The sequence below is a fragment of the Colobus angolensis genome, unplaced genomic scaffold (genome assembly GCF_000951035.1).
Source record: "Colobus angolensis palliatus isolate OR3802 unplaced genomic scaffold, Cang.pa_1.0 Scaffold112, whole genome shotgun sequence".
NCBI classification, from domain to species: Eukaryota; Metazoa; Chordata; class Mammalia; order Primates; family Cercopithecidae; genus Colobus; species Colobus angolensis.
The window spans coordinates 611,820-627,548 of record NW_012112253.1 but is presented as its reverse complement, the minus strand read 5'-3'; the positions used below and the strand labels follow the sequence as shown (position 1 = coordinate 627,548).

The following is a 15,729-nucleotide window of genomic DNA, read 5'->3' as shown; positions in this document are numbered from 1 at the left end:
ACAGGTCTCAGTTAATTTAGAAAGTTTATTTTGCCAAGGCTGAGGACACATGCATAACACAGCCTCAGGAGGTCCTGAAGACATGTGCCCAACGTGGTAGGGGCACAGCTTGGTTTTATACAATTTAGGGAGACATGAGACATCAATCAATACATGTAAGATGTACACTGGTTCAGTCCAGAAAGGTGGAACAACTTGAGGTGAAGGTGGGACAATTTGAAGTGGGGAGGGGACTTCCAGGTCATAGGTTGGTAAGAGACAAATTACAGAGTTGTAAAAACATTGAATGAGTTAATATATTGAAAAGCACTTAGAACAATACCTGGGTCATAGCAAGCACAGAGTGAATGTTAGCTATGATTATGATTATGATGACTATAATTATTATTAGTATTGTGAAAGGCAAATAAATCTTGGGGCCCCAAAATCACTAAGCTAAAGGGAAAAAGAAACTGGAAATTGCTTAGGGTTTGCTTAGGGTTTGCCTTAGCAATTTGAGTTGCATTCTTTTGAGTTTCTGATTAGCCTCTCCAAATGAGGCAATCAGATGTGTATTTATCTCGGTGATCAGAGGGGTGACTTTGAATAGAATGGGAGGCAGGTTTGCCCTAAGCAATTTCCAGTTTCTTTTCCCCTTAGCTTAGTGATTTTGGGGTCCCAAGATTTATTTTCCTTTTACAATACTACTAATAATTATAGTCATCATAACCATAATCTTAGCTAATATTCACATTGTGTTTGCTATGAGCCAGGTATTGTTCTAAGTGCTTTTCAATATATTAACTCATTCAATGTTTTTACAACTCTGTAAGTATCACTATTATTTTCCTCATTTTGCAGTTGAGAAACCTGAGGACTGAGAGGTTAAGTAACTTGTCTGGAGTCACACAGCTAATAAGAATAAGGTCACATAGTGAGCACAAAGTGGTATTGGGGGTTAGCAATGAACATTTTCTGGAGGAGGCAAGTTGAGCCATGTCCTGTCCCATCACTGACAGCCACACCTATAGCCAGGGGCTGTAGGCATAAGTGGCCATTACCCATCTGGCCAGCCCTCAGAGGAGGTGGTGAGCTGAGAGAGACAGTTGTGTTGAGAGCCTGCTCACATGGTGACGTGGTCTGGCCTGCATATAGCACTGTAGCCTTCCCAGAGTACATGCTAATTAATTCTAAGACTCCTTTGCATGAAGTTCTCAGTATTGACTAAACTCTTCAAGGGAAAAATCCCCCTGTTTCCCAGCAAACTCAAGAGTAGGGCTGACCTCCTTCATGACACAGCATACTGACTTCAAGTTTTGAAAGAACGCAATGGGCTGGGCACGGTGGCTTACACCTATAATCCCAGCACTTTGGGAGGCTGAGGCAGGTGAATCACAAGGTCAGGAGACTGAGACCATACTGGCTAACATGGTGAAACCCTGTCTCTACTAAAAATACAAAAAAATTAGCTGGGCATGGTGACACATGCCTGTAATTCCAGCTACTTGGGGGACTGAGGCAGGAGAATTGCTTGAACCCGGGAGGCAGAGGTTGCAGTGAGCTGAGATCACGCCATTGCACTCCAGCCTGGGTGACAGAGCAAGACTCCATCTCAAAAAAGGATGGAAGGAAGGAAGGAAGGAGGGAGGGAGGGAGGGAGGGAAGGAAGGAAGGAAGGAAGGAAGGAAGGAAGGAAGGAAGGAAGGAAGGAAGGAAGGAAGGAGCCCAGTGAATTGGCTTTCAAAAAGTAACTACCTACTGTGGTAGAGAGGAAGAGACACAATGGCAAATATATAGATACATAAATGTATGCTGTCAGCATCAAGTGTCAACTCTGTGCCAGGAACTGTTCTAACCCCTGGGGATTTAGCACTGAACACGGCAGATGAAAATTCCAGTCCCCCTGAAGCTTACATGGGGGAGAGGCAGATAAGAGATACAGTAAGTTAGAAGGTGACAGGTGACGTGGAGGAAAATGAAGCAGGAGAGGGGCTGGAGTTTGTAGGGAGGGAGGCCCCCAGGGGAGTCTGGATGCAGGAAAGCACTTGTTCTCTTACTAATTTGACAACAGAGGGTCTTCTCCTTAGTTTTCTCACTTTGTCACCAAATGGCCTCTCAGATCATCCGGCAGAGAGGCTTTCAACCCTGGGCCAGGGTGAGTGTGGAAGCAAAGTGGAGAGGGGAAGGGAAGATTAAATTCAGGTCCTCTCATCCTACAATCCATGTGGGGATCTGGAGGAATCATTGTGTCAGGGAGGGAAGATGATTTTGTGACAATAAGACATAGGCTTCCAATTTGATTGGGGCAGGTATTGATCCAGGGATATAAAGATGTCTAAATCATGTCCCTTGAGAATTCCCAGTGTAGTGGGGAACCACTTGTGAAGACATTTGCTTGTTTCATATTATCCCACAGGAGTTTTCCCACACACTTCTTTAAAGAATGCAGTTTGGTCTTACTCTGTCGCCCAGTTTGGAGTGTATTGGGTGGATTACAGCTCCCTGCAACCTTGACTTCACAGGCTCAGGTGATCCTCCCACCTCAGCTTCTCAAGTAGCTGGGACCACAGCTACCATACCCAGCTATTTTTATTATTATTATTTTTTCTTATAGAGACAGGATTTTGCCATGTTGTCCAGGCTGGTCTTGATCTCTTGGACTCAGGCAATCCTCCTGTGTTGGCCTCCCAAAGTGCTGGGATTACAGGCGTGAGCCACTGCACCTGGTAGTTTGGTAGCATTTTGACTTAAATTTCTGTCTGTGAACAAACAGCATTTGAAAGGTCTATGAAAATGATAAGATAAAACATGAGAGGAAAACAGTTTGTTGATAGTAAAACCTCAAAAGTTTTGCCAGTTAGGTTAAGAACGGTAAGTCCAAAACTGTATTTGTTAAGTTTCTTGGAAGGGATTCTTTTCTTTGAGGGAAAAGTCTGTTGATTCTTACATTTTCTTCTCTACAAAATTAGGTTAAGGATAGGCTGAAAGCATAAAATGCAGCTTAGAAGTTGCCTGCTTCCCCTTCTTCCCCATCTATACCCATGCAGCTATGGGACCTCTGCCCTTGGCTAGGAGAGCTTTTGGCGCAGTATCTTGCTGCTGGCGCCCAGAGTCAATTTTCCTGCATCCAGCTTACTGTGTTTTCCTCTTCTAGTTCCTAAGTGGCCCTCCAGAAACTTGACTGGGTTTGTCTCTGGTCTACACTGCTCCTATCCCTCTCCTTCCCAATTTACTATGTGAAAGTCACCAAGTACACGCTTTGTAATGCACCCCTACTGCTCCCAACAACACCTCTCCACTGTCATGCTTAATTGTCTACATTTCATTTGTCAGAGGTCTGGTGTTCACTTTTTAAAATGCAGTGAATCATTAACATGCTAATAAGTGGCTTAATATCTATTCATGAAGATTCACAATATAAAACTGATTTAATGTCTCAACTCACTGCTTCAGTTTTCTCATAAAAGGAAACAGCTAAGTACTACTTAGGAGAAATGACACCCACATGCATGCATCTTGCTCTTTCCTATAATGCTTCCTGGGGTTCTGTCTTTTCTCTTAGCAATGCACTGATACATTTATGGTGAGGCACAAGTAAGAAAGAGAAGAAAAAAGGAATCAACTTAGGAATCCTTGAGAGAACCGTATTTGCTTTTGTTTTCAACTCCACACACGGCCTATTTCCTGCCCTCGGTTATTTTCCTCAGAGGAGCTATGGAGGAGATGACTAGACTTACACATAGATCCACAGCTCCCACAAAGTCTTCACCAGCAAACCCTCAAAATTCCTCACTCTCATCCCTCTAGCACAAGTTATGAAATAGTCTCATTTTTACATCTTATCCCTGAAGAAGAGGGAAGAATTACACCTTGACGGGGACTCAAAAAAAGACAGCAGGTGCTGACGGGGTTCTTTTGATTAAACAGGAGTTATAGAACTATGTCTGAATAGTTCCAATTTGATTTGAACATTATATTTTATCAGCAAATAACGTGTTTCATTATAGAAGTGACTAAAACAAAGCATGTAAACATGTGGTTCTACAATGTTGGGTTTGTTTGTTTGTTTGTTTGTTTGAGACGGAGTCTCGCTCTGTTACCCAGGGCAGAGTGCAGTGGCGTGATCTTGGCTCACTGTAACCTCTACGTCCTGGGTTCAAGGATTTCTCCTGCCGCAGCCTCCCAAGTAGCTGGGCTTACAGGGGCCCGCCACCACGCCCACATATTTTTTTTTGTATTTTTAGTAGAGATTTTTTGTATTTTTAATAGAGATTGGGTTTCACCATGGTGGCCAGGCTGGTCTCAAACTCCTGACCTTGAGGGATCCTCCCACCTTGGCCTCCCAAGTGCTGGGATTACAGGTGTGAGCTACTGTGCCCAGTTTCATTCCCCAATATTCTTTTGGCTTGTTTAATTCTGAGAAAGAGAGTCCAAAATAGGGTTCAGGAGCATTCTTTTCCAAGATATCCCTGGAGTGAAAATGAGTGTTGGATGATCACAATTTGGGGTACTAATTGTTTGACCAGTATTGAACAGCTGAGCTCTAGGGATAGAAAGACATCTAAGACTTGTCCAGTGACGATTCCCAAAGTAGTGGGGAAGCAGATACAAAAATCAGTTAAGTTGTGATAGTATAGTAAGTGTTGCAATAAAGGTATGCCTACACAACAGACAGGGCCGAGGCTAGAGGAGCTTGAGCAGGATTCAGACTTTCATTAGGCACAGAGGCAAGAGAGCAGCTCATGGCAAGGGCCCAGAAGCTGCTCAATGTTGTGTCTGGAATATAGTGGGAAAGGGCAAAAGGAGATCCTGGAGCAGTAGGTTGCAACCAGGCCATTGTGCCAAGGAGCCTGGTCTTGATCCTATAGGAGGAAGGTGGCTGTTAGAGTTTAATAAGCAGAAGAAAAAGAATGAGAATGGGAACATGAGTTAGGTGACAATTGGATGAAGATGGACCAGACATAGAAAGCCTCATGTCAGGAAACCAATTCTGCAGTGATCTCCTGGCAGGAAATGAGGCAGACCTGAACTGAGCCTATCTCAGTGCTTTAAGTTCAACGCTTCTGCCAGATGGTTTTAAAAATGTATGAGCCCATTAATGAAAAAGAGAAAGTCTTCGAAGAGAAAGGCAGACTATGAAGCATTGAGTGAGAAGTACCCAGTGAAAGGAAGGGCATTTATCAATCTTCTCTCTTTGAACTAAATTCATTAGTGAAATCTGAGAAACTTTGGAGCTTCAATGAATTTGAAACTGGCATTTCCCTTTATCTGCATCCAGTCCATTTTTAATTTGCGGTCATCTGTTAGCTGATGAAAAAGGAAAAATGTCTTTCAGCAGTTGAAGACAGCTAATGAGAATCAGGCTCTCAGAGTGGGCGGTACTGCTGATGTTTGGTTTATGAGTGATACAGGAATCAACTTGTTGAAGCTCTCTACTTGTCAAAGCACCTTTAAATAATCCAAGCCCAGAGTTGTTTCATCTTCAGGCAAGAGAAAGTGAAAATGGCTTCAAAGGTTACAACATCTCAAATGAACACTATAAAATGCATCCACACTTGCCTTTGAAATTGTAGTGGTTCAAGCACATGGAGATAAGCAACAATGTTTATTTCCTGATACTAATGAGCTTGTCTGTCTTTACCTATGATGATTGTTCTTAGAGAAAAACAGATAAAAATGCAAATTATATCTGACTATTCTAAAAAGAAAAGATTGCCAGACTATTTTATTTTTTGGCGGTTATATGATTTAAAAAAAAAGTGATTTTTTTTTCTCAATTCCTAGGAAGACGGCAGATAAATCACATTCCTGTGGACCAATGCTCCTTAGTGGATGAGTTTTGTGGCATGGTGGTGATTTAGTTAGCAAGAGCCCTGCCTGTTTTCTGGAGAGTACTATACTTGTCAAACCAGCTTCTAGGACAGTGCAGGGTTGTGACTGGTGTTTTGGGGTTCTCTTTGCGCATAAGCCCTTTCCTTTTAACACAAACAGCAAGATCGTCCTGTTCAGCACTTGATGAATGACTGTGTGCACCAAAAGGCGACAACGATGAGGCAATTGATGCATTTGTAACTCAATGTCTGACTGAATTCCAGTTTTCTTTTCTCAAAGTGGCGAAACAGGAAGCAACATCCCATCAGGAAGAACCTGAGGTGCCATCCAGTAGCTTCACCTCACGTCACTGACTGCCCTCAGTCAGAAATCTCGACTTGCAACTTTGGAGGGTGGGTCTCTGAAGGAATTTCAGGGCTTACGCAGAGATGAGGTGTGTTGCTCTCTGAGGAGAACGAAGCTGTCTGGAATGCTGGAAGCTGCTCTCTGACTACACTTCACAAGCAAGGGGCACCTTTTGTGGACTGACATTTCAGAAAGGTAGGCACCATCTCATTGATGTAGTTAGAATTTGACGGCTTTCAAAACCACGGTGGCCGTGATTCCGTGTGTGAGCTTGTGGGTGTATGTGTGCCTGGGTGCGTGACAGAGAGAGGGAGAGGAGACAGAGAGTGGGGGAGAGGCAGCTAAATGAAGTCTGATGTTTGGGAGAAAGACAGAAAAGACAGACTTGGGGCCCTTTGCTTTGTAGAGTTTTGCTTGTAAGTGTTTAGTAGCGGAGGGTAAATGTTGAGTCCAAACTTCCACTCCTGACCTGCATTGCTCTCGGGCGAGTTTAAACTGATTCATTGAGGGTTAGGAAGAATGGTTTGGGCAATGAAATCACATGCGCTGAATGCTCAGCATAGCTTGGTTTATTAGGAAAGCCCTGACTCCAGGTGGAATGAAAGGGGTCACTACAGATCTTTGCCAGGTGGCATGGCAAAGGCCATTTCAGACCGTCTCAGAGTGCCTTAAACTGAGAACAAGGTGGGACTTGCTCACCCCTAGTGGCAAGCCTTCCTAAGCTGCTTCTGTCCTGAGAGATATAGTGCTCAATGTCATGCCAGGAGAAATTAGCTCTTTAGTTCTAAGGCTGCCAGTCTCATGCAAAAAAAAAAATGAAACAAAATCAAACTACTTTTTCTGATCCAAGCAAACGTTTAGCAAGAATGTTCTGTTAAGCGTTTTTTTTTTTTTTTTTTTTGAAGGCTTTACACAAAGCAAGGGAAATAAACCTTTAGGGCTGACCAGATAATGAATTTTAATTTATTCATTAACCCACAATGTTCAAGTGCCTTCTCTATCATAAGTGAGTGTTTGACTTGAAACTTCACTTTTTCATTGCCTTCCCCCTACAAGCCTTTGGTTTTTCTTAAAAGGGGTTTCCATTTATAATTTCATCAACAGAATTTCTGGAAAAAGGGACAAATTCTTTAAAGAGAAAATAAGTATACGTTCATAAAGGTAATAATTGTGCGGTCCTCTCATTAACAGTATTTCTGCCTTTTTCTAAAGTATCAATCAAATTGATTTACATAAGTTTGAAGATCATTCTGGGCTAATAATAATCTACATTTACTAAGTCCTTGCTGTGTGTTCATGCATTTTCCCATTTAGGGCTTATGATATGCCACTTTCAGACGAGGAATTGAGGCTTAGTGAGATTTACAGTGATACAGTAGGGATGTGAGAAAGCCACAGCTTTATTGCCTTTCTGCACACTAAGATATATGATTTCAGCCCATTATACATTCCCATTCAATTCCATTAACCCCTCACAGGATATTTGTTGTGTGGAGGGATTCCTGAAGCCATGATAATATTCAAACACTCTAACTTGGTATCTTATAACAAAAGGCCAAAATCAATCAATTTATCACCTGCTTCTGCTGCCGGGGGAAGGCTTGGTGTGGTGGACAGAACATTGACTAGAAAGACAGATCAAAATTCGAATTCCTGCATCCTGCTTACTAACTGTGACCCTGGCAAGTCACTGAAATTCCTTTTTTATTTTTTGTGATGGAGTCTCGCTCTGTCACTGAGGCTGGAGTGCAATGGCATGATTTTGGCTCTCTGCAACCTCTGCTTCCTGGGTTCAAGTGATTCTCATGCCTCAACCTCCCAAGTAGCTGGGAGTACAGGCATGTGACACCACATCAAGCTAATTTTTTTTGTATTTTTAGTAGAGATGGGGGTTTTGCCATGTTGGTCAGTCTAGTCTTGAACTCCTGGCCTCAAGTGATCTGCCCACCTCAGCCTCCCAAAGTGCTGGGATTCCAGGTGTGACCCTGGAATCAGTGAAATTCTTCAAACCTCAATTTCCTTATTTATAAGATAATTATTATAACATCCATCAAACGAGGTTGTTTATTATAAGGCATAAAAAGGCAGGGTATGTCAAATGCCTTCCGTAGGATCTGACAGAGGGTAGGCCCTTGGTAAACAGTATTCATTTCTCCATTTTGCAGTGATTTCTTCATGCTCTTGACATGTTGGATCCTGTTCTAGGACTGGGGGTATCACCAGTGAACAAAGTAGATAAATCCCTGCCCTCAGGGAGTTGCCTTTCCACTGGTACTTGTTCCTTATATCCTAGTGTACTTTCTTGGGAAATCACTTTGTGATTATCTTCCTTTGTGGAGCTGATCCAGCTTTCAAACAGCCTCTTAAGCAAGGTAATGAATGTCCTATGCCAAAAATCCCCCAAAGCGCAGTAAAATCAGGCAAAGAGCAAGAACATCAGATACTTCTTTTTCAAAAGTCAGTTTGTTGTGATAGGCCAGGAAAGTTATGTTTTTACACACACACACACACACACACACACACAGTTTATGTGGGTTTTCCATGGCCTCCACACCACAGCAGAAGCCTCCACACCACAGCAGAAGCACTGCCAGGAGCTGGCGGAGTGCTCATGGGAGGAGGGTGCTGGGTTGGCTCCAAGGGAGCTCCCTCTGCTCACAGAGCATGGAGTGTATCGTGGCAACTGTTCATTTATCTTGGGCCCCAAGCCATCCACACAACAAGCTTGGACTTTCCAAGCCCTCCCCAACACGAATTTAGGGATGTGATGCAAAGATTGACCTGCAGATGTACACCTTTATAAGGATGGATTTGGGACAAAAGCGATTGACTTATGTTTTGGCAAAAAGCCTTCAGTCAAGTTCATCAAGCAGGCCAGCTGGCATCAAGAATGGTGTTTTGGCAATCTGTCTCTATATTTGAATCTGGAGAAACTGCAGATCATAGCAGAGAGATAGCAGAGGGGAACACAGGGAAGCTCTCTCTGGAATCAGCTGCAGGTAGATTCTTTTTTCTCCTGGAAACACCTCAACACACATTACAACAATCTAACTGATCTTATACAGGCCGAGTTTGTGGTTTTATTTACTGGGTGGACCTAGGTGCCAACCCTAGACAGACCAGACAGTTGGCAGTATGAAAGAAGGCATTCTAAAGTAGCAGGATTTATTTTCCTAAGTCCTGTGCAACAATCAAGTCCATCATTTTACAGCCATACAGTATGTACTGCCTTAAGATTTGTCCTTGTAGCTGGAATTTAAAATGATGAAAACAAATGAAGCTAAAAGTCTAATTAAAATAAATAAATTAGGGTTATGTATAAAAACCCCAATTAGCAAGTGAACGGAGAGATTAAGAATCTTTGACCTTGTACAAAACTGTAACAGCCACAATTCTCCACAGGGCTTTCTGTTGATGGTGGACAGATGTTCAATTGTAAATGGGCTTCAGTTAGATCACTTCCAAAGGTTGTTATTATCATAATTTCAAGGCTGAGAAGTTCCATTAATAAATAGAAAATAGCTCTGATGAGATTTGACTTGGATGTCCATGAAACAAATTTTACCTTTCCCAAATATGAGAATTTTAAATTTCTCCATCTGTGAGTATCTTCTTGCTACTCAAATATAAAATTAAAGGGTTCTGGTTATTTATTTTTTGGCCTACCCGGCCACTGGAAAATCTGTGGAGACGATTTGTGCTGGTGTTGGGATTGTATGTTTCAATCTAATGGAAAGTTTCCTTTTTATTGTTTCCTGAGTTAAATCTTTAGGAAATACCAGGAAACTAAGATATTTAACCAAAATTCCCAAATCTATCTGCTCAGGATTGGTAAACATACACTCACACGCATACACACACATGTGTGCCTGTGTGCATGTGCATAATATGAAAACACAACCAAAAGATGCATACATTTCTCAGTAATGGGAAAAGTGTAAAATTCACAGGTAAGGCATATATTTAGGTTATTTGAAGAGGTAAAATATTACATTAAGGAGCTTGAAGCCATTTTTACTTACTATATTCATGTTCTAAGATGAAGTACTTAGTGAAGAAAAATCATGTGATAATCCATTTAATTCTCTGCTAGGATAAGGTCTATTTGTTTTATTTTGATTTCTTTGCCAGACATATTTTACTGGATAGTCAACAAATACTTGTTGATTGGATTGACCCTGACACAGCTGAACAATAAACTAATCATTTCAAAATTTAAGCAAAACATTCTGAAAGCATTTTCTTCAATAATGAGGATTACTTGACATCATTTAATAACTAATTTGGCTTCAATTTCTTCCCCTCAAAGTTTGTTTTCTTGTTTGACATATGATTAAAACTTTAAAAACATACAATATACTGATGCTGAACAAATGTCAAATTCTGCAGATTAGCAATTTTCATTTGTAATGTTCACATAACAGGATCATTACTATACTCCACTTTGGGTCAAAGTTACAGGGTTTCATAATGAGCTATTCCTATCCCATTAGCTGTAACTTGCTTTTCCTGGCTTGATTCCAACAGAGATCTGCCTTATGTGGAATTCTGGGCTATAACTAATTGTGTAAGAGTAAAACTTCAGAGCTGTTCTAGGATGACTATAAAATTGTATGCAACTTGAATTTTCCTAAGTGATTGTTGTGTAGATTACACTATTGCAGTGATTTTCAAACGTTTTTAACCATTACTGATAGTAAGAAATACTTTTCAGATCTCAACTTAGGACACATACACACACACAATTCTGAAATAATAGTTTCATAAAAACAATACCTATAGGTATTGATGTTTTCTATTTCATTTTATTACACTCTACAAAATTTCTGGTCATAACCTACTAATTAATTTTGTGACCTACTGGTAGTGGTTCTCAATACTCTCTGAAAATTATAATCAACTAGGGAACAATAGACCAATGGAATGGACTAAGATGATAGGAAAAAGCCTCCACAAATTTGGACCTTTGATTTATGACAACATTGGCACTACAGGAAAGGACGGTCATTTGAATGCCCATGTACAAATAAATGAGTCTTGAGTCTCATCTTAAAATTCATACAGCTCTAAGTATTAATCTAGATGTGATAGGTAAAACAATATAACTTCTAGATCTTCACTGTCCAATATGGCAGCTGCTAGCCACATGTGGCTATTGAGTACCTGAAATACTAGAAAATTTAAAATTACATATGTTACTCCCATTTTTTTCCTACTGAACAGCATTGTTCTAGATGACAAAACAGAATATATGTATGACCTTGGGTAGACAGTGATTTCTTTTTCTTTTCTTTTTTTTTTTTTGAGACAGAGTCTTGCTCTGTTGCCCAGGCTGGAGTGCAGTGGCACGAGCTTGGCTCATTGCAAGCTCTGCCTCCTGGTTCACGCCATTCTCCTGCCTCAGCCTCCTGAGTAGCTGGGACTACAGGCACCCACCACCATGCCCAGAAAGTTTTTTGTATTTTTAAGTAGAGACGGGGTTTCACCGTATTAGCCAGGATGGTCTTGATCTCCTGACCTTGTGATCTGCTCACCTACGCCTCCCAAAGTGCTGGGATTACAGGTGTGAGCCACTGCACCCGGCAATTTCTTAAACAAGATACAAAAAGTACTAACATGATGAAAAAGATCTATAAATTGGTTATTTTAAAAATAAGAACTTCTGTTTCTCAAAGCATACCACTAAAAGAGTGAAAGACAAACTGCAGGAGAGGAGACATTTGCCATGCAAATAACATGCAGGGAGTCATGCATATAACATGACTTGTTATGCATGTAACAAACAAGGAATCCTATCCAAAACAGAAACAAGGCAATTCTGAAAGATAGACTATCACAACAGAAAAATGGGCAAGAGGTTTGAACAGGTACTTCACAGAAAAACATATTCAGAGAGCCAAGAAGCATGAAACATACTTAACCTTGTTAGCTTTCTGGGGGAATGCAGATTAAAACTGCAGTGAAGTACCACTACACACCCATCAGAAAGGTGAAAATTTAAAAGACAGACAATATAAATGTTAGCAAGGATATGAAACCACTGGAACTCTCATACGTCACTGGGAGGAGTGTAAATAGTCACAACAGCTTTGAAAAACTGTTCAGCAATATCTGTTAAGCTGAATATACATATGCCTTATGACCTGGCATTTCCACTCCCAGGTATGTGTTCTACAGAAATGCATTCACATATTTACCTAAAGCATGTTCAAGAATGTTCATAAATGACACCTTTAAGTGTTATAATCCCAAACTCAAAACAACCCATATTTCCATCAACAACAGAGTGGGAAAACAGATTGTGATATAGTCATGGAATGGAATATAAAACGTCAATGAAAATGAGTTTGCTACTGTTACATGCAACAACAGAGATGCGTCTCAGTCCTGAAAGTTGAGTGAAAGAATCCAGATGCCAAGGAATGTGCTCAAAACAATTGTTTTTACATGAAGTTCAAGAACAGGCAACATGAGTCCATGGTGGTGACAGGGAGAGACATGAGGAAGAGTCTGGGGTGCTAGTCATACTCTTTTGTGCTTTGTTACTTTACCATCTGTATGTTATACTTCAATAATTATATTACAGTGACAGTACAGCAGTGACAATACTGATACCAGGACTGTACCTTCAGAGATCTTGGTTTAGTTGATCTGGTTAGGTAGAAAGCATAGTCTAAAAATCTCTCCCAAGGAATTCACATGTAGAACCAGGGTTGGGAACCAGTGCACTAATGGTTCACGACTGGTCCTTTGAAAACCCATGTGCTATGACAAACTGTAATTTTTACACCAGGCTGTGCTAGGCCCTTATTATCTCTGCTCAAGTTACACTGACTTGAAGACATAATTCATATTGAGAAATGTTAGCAGCTTAAGGAGTCACAAAGTTAACTGCCCTAGAAAGCCAGTCAGGTGCCTGAAAACAGTTGGCCAGGGGGTAACCATGTGTTCCATTTAAGGCCTGTGACTCCAGTGATTCTTGCCAATCTTCTGAGTTTCTGAGTGAAGCTGCAAATCTGGATTTCTATATGCAAATTCCTGAATTTTCAGTGTTGGCTGAAATTGTTTTAAAGCCCCATGCACCAGTCCAAACTGGTAGGCCCAATTTTGCCAGCACCAAGCTCTCCCATTGGTTTGAAACTCTGACTTAAGTTTTAGACCTATTATAGAAGGATGCTTACAGGCACAGTTGTATAGTATATTAATTATGTTTCTCTTTTTCTGTTTCTGCAGGGATGTTGTGAAACAAAAGGAGACATTTATATATATACATACATATAGTATTTGAGTTCCTCAGTAGAAAGCTATCATATATACTCAGGTAATTATTTTTATTTTATTTTATTTTATCTCTACTGTGTTTTCTTAACTATAATCTTGGGAAATTAACATCTGTGATTCAGAAGTTGATTATCTGGCACTGTTTTGCATATTCTGGGGACAAGTGGAGTTTTGGGCAAAGCCAGTACCATGCTATTCTCTATGAAATACTGTAGATTTGTATTTTTTCCTTTTGAGAGGGGAGATGCAGGAGAAAGCTTCATGTGATAGCAGCAGGTAGCAAAGAGCCATCATTCGGTGGCATTTGCTGTCTGTGCTCTGGTCTTCCCTCCCCCACAACACCTGCTGTTCTGATGGGAAGGAAGGAAGAGCTGGCTGTGCTGGGCAGGCCTCTAGCTTCCAATGTCTTACCTGTAAGGAGGAACTTTCAAAACCACATTCCTTCAAAATCATAAAATATGACCCCAAATGATAAAAAATGATCATTTGTACGAGGAAGTCATTCATGAAGCATGTTCACAAATATTGACTTGATGAAAGGCAAAGTCAGGTACATAGAGGGGAGGAGTTGCACTTTTACCGTTAATACCTAAATTTGAGACTGGTTCTGCATCACCTTGAACAAGTTGCTTTATCTCTCTAAACGTCATTGTTCACCTGCAAATTGGAAGCATGAATAATTATTATTGTAAGGATTCAATGAGTGGATGCTTGTGGGTGCAACATTGTAAGCTGTGGTATATACAGTTGTTTGTTATAATTTTAATCATCTCATTTACTTTTTGCAATGGTCTGTGAAAAGCTGGTGTTATTATTCCCAGTTTTCAGCTGCAAGAACCAGATATTCATGCTGCTGGATGTCTGATCCCAGGTCTATGCTCTCCCTGCACCAGCTGTGCTTGCTCACACAGAGCTTCCCCTCCTCCCCACCCTGCCCACTCCTAGTGGGACAGTGGAGGGCTCAGGCAGAAGGGGCTCCCATCCAAGGCAATACCCTGCCTTGGGCCTATCGTTTTCTACACCTTCTTACCAAAAGTTTTGCTAAACAGCAAAGGCAGTTCATCACACATGTATTTTCCCAGCCTGCTTTTTAGTGAAGGTGACAGTGGTGAACAGGTAGCCTAATAGGAGCAAGAAATACTTCCTGCTCACAAAGAAAGTGCTTGCTGTGGGAAGGAGCAGTCCAGTGGGACCTTTAGGAGTCACATAAGGACATCTGTCTTGGTCATGCTATCAGCCCCTCTGGTGGCTACACAGCTGGAACAGATCTTTGGCTTCCAGAATTCATGGGACTTCTGGAGATTCAGACCTATCCCAAGGCCCTGTGAACAGGCCTACCCCTAACATTTGTAAGACACAGGGCAAGAATACAAATGGAGGCACCAGCCCTCAGCTGGGCCCGGTCTTTCCTCTCAGCCCCACTTATATCCTGCTCCGCTAGGAGCCTGGTGTGCATGTGTGTGGTCACTGCATGCTACAATCCCTGCCTTCCCCTCTCCGAGTCTTCTTTGGACCTTCTCCAGGCCTATCATTATACTGTGCTGTCATTTATAAGAGGGCAGACCTAGAAAACGGCCCATGCAGGTCCTGGAAGTGGGCTCAGAGCTGCTCAGGCAGGGAATTCTAGGATCCTTAATCACCTAGCAAGTCTGGAAAGGGGGTATGGATGTGGGTGTGCATGTCTCCCTGAACCCATGGACTCCTCACCCAAGGGAGAAGTGAGGCCAGAGGAGGGCCAGAGTGGGGGTCTTTTAAATTAAGGCCAGATGTAAGGGTGGAGTGGCTCCTGAGGATCAAGCGCAGCATCCTGGTACACAGTTGGCACTTAATCATACCTTTGACTGATGTGCGACAGAGTGACAAAGGCTGAGCAATGTCAGAATTGCTGTGCAATATCTAAGTATTGCTCTTCTTCCACCTCCATGCTCCATAAACATCGACCTAGAAGCATGGCAAAGGTTGGAGTGGCTGGGATTTCATAAGATGGCAGATGAGTGACATTCCTAACCTTGTGTGCTAACAGGAAGAGCAGTTTACTGAGAAACAACTTCACTGGGCAGGGAAGAGAAACAATCCAAGGCTCTCCCTCTCCCCAAACAAGAGGACATCACTGAGGCTCAGATGGGTATCTTGGTATATTTTTAGAATCCATGTAGGTTTAGTGTCTTTTATATGTATATTCTAGGTAATAGTTGGTATATTTGAAGCTGAATATCATATGACCCTTCTGTTCAGTTTTTTTTTCAGAGCATTTCTTTTCTTTAGAGCAACCTAAAGATATCTATATTTAAA

The 15,729-nt window shown here is 41.5% G+C and overlaps 1 protein-coding gene across 1 annotated transcript in view; it reads left to right on the top strand.

The window, feature by feature from the left end:
* The first annotated feature begins 5,899 nt into the window (after window positions 1-5,899).
* The window catches only part of CERS3 (ceramide synthase 3), a 125,531-nt gene continuing 115,701 nt past the window's right edge, over window positions 5,900-15,729 (top strand). Inside the window, exons 1-2 of the mRNA XM_011957434.1 lie at window positions 5,900-6,351; window positions 13,390-13,477. The gene's annotated coding sequence lies outside the window, so the exon portion shown is untranslated. The remainder of the gene's footprint in view (window positions 6,352-13,389; window positions 13,478-15,729) is intronic.